Source organism: Ixodes scapularis, unplaced genomic scaffold, assembly GCF_016920785.2.
Source record: "Ixodes scapularis isolate PalLabHiFi unplaced genomic scaffold, ASM1692078v2 PGA_scaffold1__304_contigs__length_218370807, whole genome shotgun sequence".
Taxonomy (NCBI): Eukaryota; Metazoa; Arthropoda; class Arachnida; order Ixodida; family Ixodidae; genus Ixodes; species Ixodes scapularis.
The window spans coordinates 66,250,182-66,266,029 of NW_024609846.1; the positions used below are offsets into that span (position 1 = coordinate 66,250,182).

At 45.2% G+C, this 15,848-nt stretch overlaps 1 pseudogene; it reads left to right on the plus strand.

Moving 5' to 3' along the window:
- The first annotated feature begins 7,559 nt into the window (after positions 1-7,559).
- On the plus strand, positions 7,560-8,502 carry LOC115320987 (annotated as a pseudogene).
- The last annotated feature ends 7,346 nt before the right edge of the window (positions 8,503-15,848 follow it).

Sequence of the window (15,848 nt, forward strand, 5' to 3'; positions counted from 1 at the left end):
TTTTCCAGTCCCTAAAACGGGAAAGGGAACGACACGAAGGTGTCGTTCCCTTTTAATGCGAGAAGTGAAACGCGTGCTTCGACGCAGGAATCACCCAAATCCACCCGAAGCGGACCTCTTTGGCCTTCCAGCCGAGGCGACGGCGGTAGCGAGGTCAGCGAGGTCAGCGAGCCGCGAGAGAACACCAGTGGCAGGTGGCCTGTCCTGTCAAATCTGACGAGCACCGACCGATGTCAAAGAAAAGTGGAGGAGGCGAGGAAAAAAGTCGTGATGTTGGCTTGGCCACAAAAATTGTCAGTCGACACGACTCCTTCAAGAATCGCCGAAATTGAAGCGCCCGCTTCAATTTTGCTGATTTTTCAAGGAGTCGGGTTGCCTAGCGCTTTTTGTAATGTTGTGTTTGGACAGGCCTTTAGATGATGCCAGCTTGTCGGAAATATTTTTTTTTGCTGAAAAAATTATTTTAGTTATGAGTGAAATTTTTTACAGCATCCAAGAGGATATTTTGAAGCTCATAAGACCAAACAAAGCCATTATTTCATAAATTTAATATACTAGTGCAATTTCCAAATCATTATAGTTATAAACTTGCACTTTCCTACAAAAGGTATTTTAGTGAGAACGAAAATATGTATCTATTAATTTCCCAACTTGAACTTAGACAAGCAAATTATCCAACTCGTAATGCTGAGATATGGATAGTCCCACATTCAAGCACAAACTATGGGAATCAGATGTTACAATGTACCCTCCCCCATCTTCTGTATCGTTTTTATGAACTCGACATAGATATCTTCAGTATGTCCGCCAAACAAATATGTTCACTTTTTTGTCTAATGATTACTCCCACGTAAAAAAAAAAAAAAAAATTATTAGTTTAATCCGGTTTTACGCGTTTTACGCGTTTTACGCGTTTTGCGCGTGTTGTTATTTTTGACATACTTTGCGTTTCTTTTTTCTCTACCTTTTGTTTGCATTCTTCTTTTTAGGAATATAGATGATGTCTTTCCCATGCTATAATGAATATGTCAAATGCCAGTGTTTTTCCGTTTATGTGTGTTTTTCCCTGGGCTGCTATAGGGGGGAAATTGATTGATTGATTGGGGTTTAATGGCGCAGCAGCGACCAAGGCTATAATGCGCCAACAACTAGGACTATTGCTGAATCAAGGTTGAAGAGAAGAAAGGGCTATAGTAGCTTGTAATTTAATAAAACAATGATCATGAAAGTACAAGCGCAGAAGATGTGGCAATGAATATGATGTACTATTAAAATTATAGGTGGTCCAGGAGTCTTATATCCTTAAGAAAGTTGAAAACACACTTGTGTGGAATCGACGGCTAATCGCTGAGTAAAAGGGCGAGATGTAATGGTGTATGCCCTTGGTAAACCTTAGCAAAGTGTCTGTGGCGTTCTTGGTCATACAAAGGGCATACAAGTAAAATGTGCAGGATGCTTAATGGTATGTGACAGTGTTCACACTCTGGAGCATCCTCCCCTCGCAAAAGGTGCCCATGGGTAAGACGTGTATGACCGATTCGGAGTCGACATAATACCACCTCATAAAATCGCTCACGATGACATATAGGGGGGGGGGGGAAGGGGGGGGGGGAGAGAGGCTACTGAATCAGCGTGTCAGTCGCTTTTTTCACTGCCTTCTTTTCTGATTCAGGGATCAATAAAGAATTTGAATATAAATTTAAAAAATGCGACTTAAAGAAAAGTTGAAGGTAGTATTTCTTTTAACTATTTGCTTATAGTATGTGAAAGCTTTAAGAAACGCAGGGTGCGGCATGACCCAAGTATCTACTTATTATTGGTCCTGAGCCAATCGGATCGCGGCATTAGCAGAAAAGAACGTTGAGGAAGCGAGAAGCTTGAACAGAATAAGCCACACTCGGCGTTTCTTAAGCTATCAGAGGCTGCGGCGATTGCGGGTCGTAATATATGTCTATTATGTTTGTTCGACAGCAGCCGCAGCTGAAGGCCGGTTCGTTTATTCGGATTACGGAACCTGTGACGTGGTTGTCCTTTCGAGAACAGGGGATAAAAGTAAGTAGTGCGGCCTTCACAATTTCAACTTCTACCCCACGTTGTTAATTTATTTTATTACATGGGAGTTTCTGCACATCACAACATAGGTTGCGCTTTATATTGCAAAATATACAAAAATAAGCAATGTACATTATTACGATGTATCACCACTAATTGCAGCGACAAGATGGGGGACTTGATAGAAGCAATACAACGCGTGTTCTACAACCTGCGAACGGACTATTCTACTGCAGCTGTGTGATTAGTACCGATGAAGTTTATGACTTTCCCTGTCAATACGGAGTCAGCGGGTATTGCCTGGCATGCACCATACCGAAAGTTCCCGGTGTCCGGTATTGGCTATCTATGTAGGCTCGCTCATCCTTGTAATGCTTAGTGGCGGTGACGACCAAGAGCATTTCGACAAGCGGGAGGACGGGCCCGGCAATGAGCTTGACCTCCAATTGGCTATTCTTCAGATTTGCCTGAAGGTAGGTGTCCTTTCAGGCGCGGTGCAAGCTCTCAAACAAATAACGGACAGCTGCATCTTTGTCCGTCCAGTAAAGCAAATCTTGTTCGGAATGCCATGCACTATGACTGTAAAAAATGGACCGTAAAGTTCACGGTCAAAAACCGGCAGCTGATGCTGCCACTATTGCGTCGTAAAAATAATAGTGTATTTTTAATCTCGTTTACACTAAATTTGACCGGTGACCGTAGAAATCTACAGTGACTAGGTGATAAAATTCACCGTAAACCAGATTTGCAGTGCAACGTCATTTTTACGGCACTGTAGCACAGTTACATATATTTTTTTCGGTAACGTGTACATACTTTCAGAACAGAAACGGCTAACGCATTCACGTTACATATTTCGCGTAACGGGTAACGGAGTTAAGTTACTTCTTCTTCCCAAGACTTAAAAAAGATATCAGACAATTTTTTGTGTGTGTTTTTAAGTGTCAAACCATGTGAAGTTTTTTAGTTTTTGCGTTTTTCTTTGCGTTTTTTTGTAAGTATTTATGTGAAACCGTAAGAAAGATAAAATCCCTATGTTCAGTGTCTGCATGGACATAATATTTCTTAAAATATGGCGCGTATGCATAGCCGCAACGTCAAAACAGTGAAGATTGTTAATTCATAATGAAAAAAGTTACGCAAAAGTAACATGCGTTACTTTTTATCAATAACGGTAACGGCAACGCGTTCCTTTTATTTGAATGTAACGTAGAAGGAAAACGCGTTATTTCACGCTCAAGTGACTGGTAACGTATTACCGTACTTTCTTTCGGTAACACCTACAACACTGCATAGGTTAGCAACTTCGTGGTACGACGCGGCCAGAGTCTCCTGCCAAATCTGAAAATAGACATTCATCACGGCCTCTTGCGCCTGACACCCAAACGTGCCTTTGCGAAAAGACGTTTTGAAAGGACTCGGTAAGGAAAGCAGCGAAGCACATGATTCGGCCATTACGGGAAAAAAATCACACAGAAAAACCGAGCGCTGCAGCCGTGTTCCCAACAGGTGTACGTGTTTTAACCAAACCACATGCATTTACATATTTTAATAAAACCATGAACTTAAGATATTTCATTCCTTCAGTTGCAAATCATTCTCAGCAGTACACATCTGAAATATTGCCGAATGTTTACGCACCCAACAGTTATTGAAAAAAATCTTCAGCGAACTACTTTGTGGTGCGTAGGAATGCCCCTCTCAAAGTTGCGAACCGCCTTAGCCTTTGGCTGCGCTCGGACGGAAGCTGAAACGAGGTATAGAGAGAGAGCTTCACCGGAACCTCGGGCGTCCCCATTCACGTCACAGCGCACGTGACTCGGAAGAAGTTGAGGGAGTTGAGGGGGTGCCGAAAACTTCAATCTTCGTCAATTTTTAAAATAAAAACTAAGACATGCAGGCAAAGCCGTTTTTTGTTGTTTACTTCGGAAAGGTCGAGACACCAACTCCCCAAGTATTTAAGTAAAGCACTGAAATTGTTGCACAGCTCCTCTAAGTAAGCAAAGGACAGGGAACACAAAATAAAAGAATCAGGCTTGTTTTGTACTCTACACCATCTCACCTTAGCATGCCACTAGCATTGCCAGGAACTCTCGCTGCATAAGTTTTCAAGCAAGCAATGCACATTCTAAAACAAAGAGCTCACATCTGGAGTCATTGCTGCAGGGCTGCCAACACGAGAGATATTTCCCAGATTAAGGTAATATTCAGGTCCACATGGGAAAAAGGGAAATGTTGCTAGTTTGAGGGAAATTTTAGGCACCGTATAGAGCTAAAAATTTAAAAGCCAATTATGATTTTTTTTCGAGATAGCATTAAATTCGAGTGGCTTTGGCTACATTTGGATTATTCCCTCCATCCGTTTGGCGGTTTGTTGTGCGACCATCTGGCAGCAAGCACTGAGGAGCACTCGGAGAACTTTTTTCGGAAAAATCAGTTTTCATCGCCGCCATGAAAACTATGGAGGAAGGGGCCCGTCAAATCGAAGCTTCTGAGAATGCCGCTGTGCCTTCTGGGAAATGAAAGATTTAGTGCAACAAGAAATACTGCGAAATACCGACACCATGCAAGATACAGACTTACCGTGGCGAATAAGATTTTCTGGAAGTGCCGTAGACCCAATGCTGCCTACCATGTGTCGAGTTCCGTGTGTTCGACTTTCAGAACTCTAGGTCGTTTTACACCTTTTGTTTTGGACTGACTATTATAAAAAGCACCAAAAAGTTAATAAAGCAGTACCATGTTTTGATGACGTGCATAAGATTTTGAGTCGAAGATGGGGTGTCATTCGTCAGTTTGAAGCTCCCAGTAATATCTCCCCTCGATATGATTTCCATTGACCACCCTTTGGGCCTGATAAACAAATTTTTGCGAAACGTAAGCGAGGCGTAAAGGTTACATAATATATCTCTCATCGTAAAAAATTGCAGTGACGCAGAGAGCAACGAATTTTTAGTATTATATAATTATTTCGGCAAGCGAGGCGTCCGCAAAAGATATTCTGACTTCCCGTATAGGCAGCCCTGCTTTGCTGACATTTATGGCCGTCGGATGCAGTATACAAAGGGACAAATATGCAAACCAAATGATGCCAGAAAGCACAAATGAGTTGAATTCCTTTAAATAAACTCAAAGGTAGTGCAAAGGTTCTTTGGGTATGCAATGTTGAAAAGATAGTACGCGCTCAATTGTACAGCCAGTGCTTGGTCGTACATGTAAATTTCGTCCATCACAGTTATTCCATAAATTTAGATCGAGTACTCTTGGCTGTGTAGACGGTTCCCGCTACAAAATAAAGAACCACAATAGGACGCAAATGAAGGTATAACATGCTGTAAAAGTTCGAAAATGTTGCTCCCACCAATATTTGAGAGGATACCCGACGTTTCGAAACCAACTTGGTTTCGACTTTAACTCTGACCCAACCAGGCAGATTTCTGCCGTATATGTTTACTTTCCAATATTATGTTGTACACTGCAAAGCTATTAAAGCAACATAGAACTGAAGGAATCAATGACAGCTTGAGGTTGTGGAAAGTAACCGATACTCATCATGAACTACCGCGTGGGTCTAGTGGATCGATGGCGGTTTGAAAGGACCGCATAAACCGGTTTCTTAACTTGCCGAGCTGCGATTTACTAAAGAGATGCTCGACGCTGGTGCATTCATTAATAGAGAGTAGGAACACATAAAACTGCCTGAGTCAAAAGAAAGAGAATCAGAACTTGTTTTTGTCTATGAAAAAATTATCGCTAAGCCTTTTGTCTCAAAATCATCAGAAGATCGTTCCGGGATATTCTAGAGCCTGCTAAGATTGAACAATTTGTGAACTGGAGTGCAAATAGAATTAGCTTACTCATTCTTCACTTTATTTGCGCAATATAAGCGTCACAGTAACACAATATTTTTGAGTGTACATGAAATGTTTAGAGAAAACATAATTTTCGTTTTTCTTGATTTACGTAGGTGAGCTAATCCTTTCACAATTTTAGTAAACGCTTCCACCAATTTTAGGCAACTCTGTAGTATATTTTAGCGCAGTACGGTACGAACCCGATTTTTGCCGTTCATTCAAACGGCCATCGATCCCTTTTGACCTACGCGTTACAATGCATGGCAATCATGGGTAGTTAATCCTGATTCCTGTCAGTTACTCACTGGTCTTTCATAAAAGTTTGGAGTGCAATGAGCATTGGTTATCCCATACGTTAACTTAAGACAGTTGTACCTCATTCTGCGGAAGTAGAAGAAAGTTTTTTCTTTCTTTTTTTATCAAAGTATGTCACAAGCAGTACAATTAGCCACACGATATTTGCTCGATGACTTTCGGAGGCTCTCGAAGCACTATTCGCACCTTTTCTAACCAGATTATTGCTTAGCATGAACTCAATCATCCTCTCTGTTATGCTTAAAAGAGAATTGTTCGGGGAAACTTCAATTTCAACAGCGACGAGTTGCTTGACGTGTTGGAACAAACCGGAAGGAACAAGTAAAAAGAGCCAAGCCTCTTTCTTGTTTTTGATGTTCACACAGCAAGCTACAATGTTACTTGTTGTCAACACAGCAGCTTGGGGTAGTTGGTTTTTCATCTTATGACTTCAGATCGCATAAACATCTCGCGAACTGGCACTCTATTGATTACAGACACAAAAAAATGCACACACGTGCAGCGCTGAACTCTCAACGTTTTGTATTTTGTCTTCGTTTTATCTTACGTATTCTTAGAACAAGAGTTCTAAATGTTTTGTCCTCGGTTTCTTATTCGATTTTTAAAACAAATATGTAAAATAGTCCGTAATTTTATTCTGAAGATGAGGCAAGCTAATTATTTTGCAGATAAGGTGAGAGGCGGGAAGCTCATGCGTCCATCGTCAAACCTGGCAACATACTTCGCTGCAATTATTTCCCTTGTTAGTTGGTTGTTGTTTCGGTCTAGCACGCTGCAACTGCGTAGTTGAGCCGCACACTCGCAATCCCGGCAGTGCAGATGTAGATGTCGTGAGTTTCCTCTAGTGTTTTTATTGTGGGGTTCGCAAAGTCGGTCGTTGAGGTAGCGTCCTCATCAGCGCACCCCACTGTCTTATTGACGTAGATTGCAGAGAATGTCCTCAAAAATATGAAAATGCGGGAGGTCACTAAACCTCCCCTAAGAGACAGGTCAACTAGAACTATTGTTGTGCCTTATGTTCACAACTTCTCCCGTGGACAGAAAAAGAAGCAAGAAAATGAACATTGAAGTGGTATTTTCAGCTCAGACCAAACCCTCCAGCGCGTGCAAGAACATGAGTTTTTTTCAAACCGATGAGAGAGATGCACAAGAAGAACAAGATCAGTTTTGCTTTGTCCACGAAAAAGGTCGTTGTTTCGGCGGCGCTACTGTCGCAACTGTAGACGGAAGAAGAGGAAGGAATAAAGGTTGTTCTTCACCGGTACTGAAGCAGGGCGGTCGACTTCAGCTGCCACGGCAAAATACAACAGATTGGCGAAGTATGATGGACCGACAGGCATGAGCCTAGCGGTGCCGCCTTCTTTCTTTCCCTTTCCCGAAAGACCTGTTATCCCTTGGAAACAGTGGCGGCGAGTGTTCAAAAATTACCTGCTGCTTTCGGGAGGAGACGCCCATGGACCTGCTCGGCGGAAGGCCAGACTTCTACATTGCCTCGTTGTCGAAGCACAGCGAGTCTTCACACTTCCGGCGGCTCACCCTCCGGTACCACTGAAGGAACCAACTGCCGGCGCTAAGAGACTGACTACCCCGGACGACTACAGCGTCGCTTTGGCAGCCCTGGAGACCTACTTCGCGGCAGCTTCGAGCGCGGTCGTGGCACGACGCCGCTTCAGGCAAGCACTCTAAAAAGAGCCCGTGCGTCTGCTTTTCCGCACAACTCTCGGAGAGCCAATTACCGCAACTTACGGTGGCAGATCACCAAGTGACGATGCCGAAACATTTGCTTAGACCAAAAAAAAACAGTTGGAGTTGTGACATTAAGCAATGCAAGCGTGACGTTTTGCATTGCTTAATGTCTATACTCGGACGCGTTTTTGGTCTAAACATATGTTTCGGCATCGTCATTCGCTGAGCTGCCTCTGTAAGTTGAGGTGATGTGCTCTCCCAGTGTGGTGCGGGAAGGCAGACGCACGGGCATTTTTAAGAGTGAGGAGCGCAGCTACCGGGGGAACCTGCCGAAGTATTACTGGCCGAGCTGCGAGACCTGTCGCCGGACGGCGAGTTCGTACTCTTGATGGCCGAGTTCATCCGAGATCAGCTGGTGGCGAAGACTCCGAGCCAGCAGTTACGAGAACGTCTATTTCTGGAGGGGAGTGGTCTAGCCTGGGACCGGGCGCTGCTTATCGGCTGACGGTTAGAGGAAGCGGTCCTGTACTCCAAAGAACTCGTATCGTCCTCATCGGTACACAAGATGGACATTAAGTCTACTCCAAACACATAGCGACTAGAGCGTGCACAGAGACGTGAGCCTTCATTCTTCACTTCGAAGAAACGTTACCACTGGAAGGTCGTCGGGACATCTCGTAAATTCTGCAATGTGCAAAGCAAGAGGGAAAAAGTGTGCTAGATGCGGGAAAGTCAGGCATTTTCGGGCTCTCTGCAAGAGTACCGCCAATCGCATTAGCAAATGTGGTACAGTCAGAGAAGTTGCGTGCTTCAATGACTCTAACGAGGACGTTTTTAGTATTCTTCACGTGCACGATAAACCAAAGAGAGGTATCTACATTCCGGTTCAAGTCGAACATACTCGACATCGATGCCATCGCTTGTTTTTCCCGTGAGGTTAGTGGTAGCCCGTTGAAATGTTTCGAGACCACGTGCGTACCTTTTGGACTCCCTCGGACCTCGATAGATGATTTCGAGAACCTTTTTGAAGGAACTCTCGGTACCGCGACGGCGTTCGCTCACAATGTGAAGCTGCGTCAAGGAGCTCAACCCGTCCCTGCCAAGCTGCGAAGACTTCCTTTTTCTGTCAGGGACGAGGTCTCTGAAGAGCTCCATCGAATTCTACAAGCAGGCGTCATGGAGAAATGTGATGCGTCTGAGTAGGTCTTTCCGATCGTGGCGGTGAGAAACAAAACAGGAAAGTTGCACTCTGCGTTGATTGAAGAGAAGTAAACAAGGCCGTCATAATTGATAACTTTTCGCTGCCTCACACTGAGGAACTGCTACGAGCTCAGGTCGGAGAGAAGTACTTCTCGCGGCTCGATCAATCGAGCGCGTACCATCAGGTCACTTTGTGCCCGGAAAGCCGAGACCTGACTACGTTCATAACACACGATTGACATTTCAGGTTCACCAGGGTTTGTTATGGGTTGGCTACGGTTCCTGCTGCGTTCAAGAAAATGATGACTACAATACTGAAGAGATATCAACAAGAACACTACTACCTAGATGACATCCTTGTTCTCGAAACTACCGAAGTGATGTACCTCATGAATGTGCATGCATCGCATCAGAGAAGCGCGCGTGAAGCTCAACGACAAGTACATCTTCAATGTTTTAGATCTGTCGTTCTTGGGACACGTTTTCAGCTAGCGGGGAGTGTCACCCATGCAAAGTAATGCTGACGTGATTGTCAAGGCCCAAGCACCTACAGACATCACCGTGCTACGCTCGTTTCTGTGCATGGTCAGCTACTACGCATAGTTCATCCCTGGGCATGCAGACCTGGCAAAACAATTACGTTAGCTACTACACAAACGTTCTGCTGAACTGCTGCATAGGAAAACAGTTTTCAGAGACTAAGTTCTTACTTTTCTGCGAGCCTCTTCAAAGGTTCGACACTAAGCGGCCCGTGGTTGTGACAACTGACGCCTCAGCATACGGCCTTGGCACTGTTCTACTGCAGAAGAAAAAGGGAGACCTTGTGATCGTCTCCTTTGCCTCTCGAACTCTAACGCCACAAGAGCGGAAATACTTTTCTGGAGAGCGTGAGGCATTGGCTTCATGTGGGCGTGCGAGCACTGGCGTGTTTTCCAGTGGGGTCGGCATTTTACGCTGTAGACCGACCGCCAGTCACCGTTGACACTGCTCAGCACGCAAAGAACTGGCCAACGACCATTCAGGACTACAAGATGGCATGCTCGTTTGCTCCCCTAAAGCTTCACCATGGTTTTCAGGAACGGAGAAGACAAGTTTGTGGCAGATGCTCTTTCGCGTATGCCTCTTATCCGCCCGAGGAAACCTAGGAAGACGAGGTTGTCCGTGCCATTTTTTTGTGTATATCGCAGCAAGAGTTAGTCAAAGAGAATTGGTAGGACACCCTCTGCAACCAGTGATTGCTTTGACAACCGGTACCTTGCCACCAATAAAGAAGCTGCACCCTTACATGGCACCCTTTCAACAAGTAAAAAAACTTTCCATGAGTGGAGATCAGCTGTTTCGGGGGGTTCGGGTTCTCGTTCCTACCTCTCTTATTGTGAAGGTTTTGGAACTAGCACACGAAGCTCACCATGGAATAACAAGAACAAAGCAGCGGGCTTGTGACACATATTGGCGGCTTGGAATGGACAAACACATTGAAACTGTTGTTAGTTCCTGCGGTGTTTGTGAAGCAGGTGACAAGTCTGAGAAATTCGTGGTATCTCCCCCACATCCAGTTGCATTTCTGTCTGCTTCGTGGGAATAAGTCTGAATGGGCATTGCTCGGCCATTTTCCAATGCTTCAAGCGACTGCCGGTACGCTCTATTACTAATTGATTATTTCAGCAAGTGACCTGAAGTGCGTATGATGGCACAAGGGGACGTCGAAAAAGATCATCTCGCTTTTACGGGCAGTGTTTAGCCGGGAAGGCAAAACACTGCCCGTAAAGGAACTCAGGGCCATGATCTCTGAAGTTGTCAAGGATCATGGCCCTCAGTTGGTTTCCGCAGTGTTGGAAGCGTTTTTGCCAGAACGGGGAGTGGAACACAATTCAATGCGGCGTACCATCCCCAGGGTAATGAACCGATTGAACGTTTCAACCCTGTGTTCAAGGACTTCGTGCAAGTCAGTGTCCAGGAGCAGCGTCCCCTCAAGAGAGCGGTGGTGGAGTACCTAGGAGTTTACAGTTGCACTCCTCACGCAGCGACAGTCAAGAACCCAGCTTTCCTGCTGCAAGGACGCCAATTTAAGGATGGGGTTGGACATCGTGGGGCCCCTTTCAAGGATTTTCTCGATCAACCAACAAAGAGTCTGGGAGATCAGCGACAACGAGTGACTAAGTACTAACAGAAGTCCAAGAGTTATACGGATGCCCGCCGGGAGCAAGAGTCATTGTGCAGAAACCTGGAGTTAATGTACCGGTCAAGCTACTAAGACACACTTCAAAAGCTGGCCTCAGCTACTCTGCGCCCCTCAAGGTGGGAAAATACCCATGGAAGAACGCCTACCGTCTAGAACATGAGAAAGTGTTAAAGAGGAAGCAGCTTGTCGTCCTACTACCATGCACAAAGCCACCTCCTCAAGATGCCCTGGGCCACATCCTATGCATGGTTCTCAACGCCATCAATGACCCCATCGTCAGCTGCATCTCCGCCTTCTGTGGTCGCGCAACCACAATCACCTCCCCGCGACATTGTTGGAGACTGCGTTGTCGGCATTTGCATCGACCTCGCCGGCACCGGGATGTTCACTCATCAGTTCGCCCTGTTCAGTGGCCATGGAACCAAGACGGTCTGCCGGACAGACCTCCAGACCACAAAGATTGCTGGATTTTCTTCTTGATATTAGTGTCCTTGTTTCACATGTTGTACATAAAATTTTCTTTTTATTTTGAATGGGGGAAATGTTGTTGCGGCGCTACTATCGCCTTGTAGACGGTTGTTCTTTTCCGGTACTGAAGCAGGACGGTCGACTTCGGCTGCCATTGCTCCATACAAAAGACGTTTACTTTAGTGCTCTCTTTTGTGGAAAACGCTATATTGGCCAGACTGGACGGTGCTCAACGATCAACTTCGCGAACACCACAATAGGCTCATTAGAGCCAACTCGGGACATCTTGGTCTACACTGCCGGGATTCCGGGTGTATGGAACAGCTACGTGGCTGCACCGCGATAGACCTAAAACAGACGCAACTAACTAGGGAAATATTTTATGCGAAGCATAATGCCAGGCTTGACGATGGATGCCCGTGAGCCGCCCATCTCTCACCTTTTCTGAAAAAATAATTATTACACTCCTAAAAAAGCCCATGCGTCTGCTTTCCCGCACAACACTGGGAGAGCCAATCACCGCAACTTACGGAGGCAGCACAGCGAATGACGATGCCAAAACACATGCTTAGACCAAAAAACGAAGTCTGAGTTGTGACATTAAGCATTGCAAGCGTGACGTTTTGCATTGCTTAATGTCGCAACTCAGACTTCGTTTTTAGGTCTAAACATATATTTCGGCATCATCATTCGCCGAGCTGCCTCTGTAAGTTGCGGTGATTGGCTTTCCATGTGTTGTGCGGGAAGCAAACGCTCGGGCTTTTTTTAGAGTGACATGTAGGAAGATAATCGGGGTCTATCTTTCAAATTTGATTTTATAGGCGGAGAAAAAAAACGAAGACAAAGCAATATGCAGGTTTTCTTTTAAAAATACGTAGAAAATAAAGACAAAATACAAAGAGTTATGAGTTCAGCGCTGTTTGTATGTTTTTCTGTCTCTGATCGAGAGAGTGTCTCTTTGTGGGAGGTTAAAGCTCAGTGAAGGTCGAAAGACATTCTCCCTTTGCAGTGAATGTGTGACCTTCATGAGGCGCAATGCATTGTCTCTCTGGCTTCCCTCTATTTCTTTCTGACATAGATCCTCAAGCTCAGCTCGTTTTTCTTCCAGGACATTTTCAGCCTCGTCAGGGAAGGAAGTGTGCACACATCCCCACTGTATTTTCATTATCTTCCTTTTCGTAGTTGCATGGCTCCTCCTGCGGAAGGTTGCTATCAACCCTTGGCAACAACTTGGTTTTGCAAAGACTTGTGCCCGGTTCCCCTGACGTGTCCATTAATAACGTCTTTGAAAAATGGATGATTCCTTACTGTCTTGCGTGACATACCGTCGAGGTGTTTCTTTACGGGCCGGTTGCATGGTTGCAGGCATCTCTTTCCATGGTGAAATGAAGTTCTCCGCCCCTTCAATGTCTAGGTGTGAGCTCGGTAACTCAGTGCTTGTACTGGGTTATGGTATAGAATCCCTTGAGTGTGGTTCTGTTGCTTCCTGAGAAGTACAAGCAGGCGGTTTTCCCGTAAAAATTAATAATAATATTATTTATAATAATATAATAAGACATATTGATGTCATAACAAATATAAGGCAGGATTACGAACATAGTTTTCTCCCTTCGCGTTTCCGTTATTTCTAGAACCGACTTTTAAATGCACAACGTGACCCCCCCCCCCCCCCCCCTCAAACATGTAGTGTTTTTTCGCCACAAAAATATCGTATGCAGCGTCGTACGTCCGCCCAAATATAGCGCTGCCGGTCCAAACCAGATGCCAAAGCTCCAGAACCAACCGTTAACTCACCTTATTTAAAAGTTAAGTGTTTTTCTGAAACTTGCGCAGGGAAAATGGGGCCCGCTCTCGGTAGTGGGCACCATTCAGCCAATGTATTTATGAGTTTCAGCAGCCATCAGTCCTCTCTCTCATGGCCCTAAGGGCCCTAAGAGTGTCTGTAAGTGAATGAATAAACTATGATACATCTACAGAACACTATCCATCAGGCGCTACTATTTGTATCAATAGTCTAAGAAATTCTGGCACCAATGGACGGCCGTGAAAGCTATAAATTATGCAACCTGCCTAACTTGTGGCACCAACGTGAGATTTTGCCTCAATAGGGAGTTCTCGTAGACCGCGTTTCCGCCTCCGCTAAGCCCTCGGCAACAAAGAGGCCGCTACTGCGCTTGCGCGCCGACGGCCTTGACTGTAGAGTTCCGGTTGTTGTTGCGGGTTGCGAAGTGCGTTGTGGAACGGCGAGAAGGATATACGAAAACACCCGAATATTCCAAGGGAAAAAATCTTACCTTCAGCACAGAAGCTTACAAACAGTTTCCTTCTTGACTTGGTTACAGACAACCCGCCAAGTCTGCTTCACTACCACAGCTAAGGTCACTGCTTGTCTTGACACCAAGGTTTTGCAAAGCTTTGATCACATTACTGATTTCCAGTTCCGTCAGGTTTCCTAACGCACAAACAACTTTTCCTTGACTGAATCCATCCTAAAATGAAACCATGTGTTTCACAATTAGGGTCGAAAACAAAATGGGGTGTGTGTATGTCTATACGACATAGGACGTAGTCTGCCTCAACGGGTGACTTGTCTCGCAGATGTAGATGAAAAATTCAGCCAGTGCATTACAACCGCTACCCTGAAGTCTTTAACGTACATCACGCCGTAGTGAATTGTGATACACCACCCGACGCCAGTACGATGCTCATCCAGATCGATATGGGCAAGGGCAAGGATTAAACCAAAGATCCCAGGGTTCTGCAGCGCGAGCTTTCGATCCACGTGCTCCGAGCTGGTGAGCGCTAGGCCACTCGGCCACCGATCCCCCCCTAATTAGGATATACTTCGTATGAACACTGTAGTGTGGAAGTGGAAAATAATCGGTCAGTGATGTCAGACATTTAGGCAGACGTGATCACACATTTCACTAACCGCGTAATAGTGAATCGGTGACAGGAACTCCCATAATAATTGCGCAGCCTCAACAAAACAGTCTTTATATACGACTATCCCTTGAAGAATTTTCCCGAACACATATTCATGCGACTGAAGTGCCACAACCGTTCCATGAGCGTAAGCTGTTCCCATGTAGATCACTTCGTCTGTCACACTAGGACCTACCAACGATATTCCCAAATTCCTGATCCACTGCTGCTATTCAATAGAAGAAATCTGCATACTAAAGGGGGTACTGCTTTTACAGTTCACAGTGGGGCTTAAACGTGCGTCGAAATACAAGTAAGCTTGAAGTAACTGATATTCCTGCGCTTGGTTATGTTTGCGAAGTGATTTGCAGTTTTTAGTTGTCGCACGCAGTTCGTAAAGTAAGAGTGATTTGATTCGAACCTCTTTTCCACGTATTGATCAGAGGACCGAACTCCAGAAGGAGGCGTGGATAGTGTAACAGAATATGGTGCTTGGGAAGCAAGGCTTCCGAATATAGAAACTATAGAGAATTTTAGAAGACCGTTTTTGCTCATCCGATACAGTACGATGGGACCTTCGGTACGAACTGCGCATATGCTATACTTCTGTAATAGCGCATGCGCAGTGCCTAATGGAGGGCCCATTGTTCCGCATTGGATGTGCAAAGACGGTTTTCTAAAACTCCCTATAAACACGTCGTGGCTATAATCACGGGATTTTTTCACGGCAAAAGCACCGTCTTCATTACAATCCGCACTAGTCGATGGAGTCGCAGGGTCCTCAACTTGAAGCGGGTCTGCAGGCGATGTGCCGTCGCCCAAGAAACACATCAAAGGTGAATACGCCTGGGTCATATGTGAAGTAGACGATGATTTCAATCTAAATACCTTGTGGCAGTTGAAGTACGGACACGCAACCAAGATACCATCGCTGACGTGGCCTTTGAGATGTCTTAGTGAAGCTTCCTTTCTGCGACAATCGACTTAAGCATAATGGCAAAGTGCACTGAAAAGTTTCCAAAGTCCTCGAAGTAAACCGAACTTGCCCTTAGGTGTTCGAATGCCGATGACTCCTCAAAACATGACACCTGAGAGAAGCACACGTATTGAACTGGTGACAGCATCCTCCGTCAAAGGACGAAATAATTCGAGAGCTGAAAGTGTGC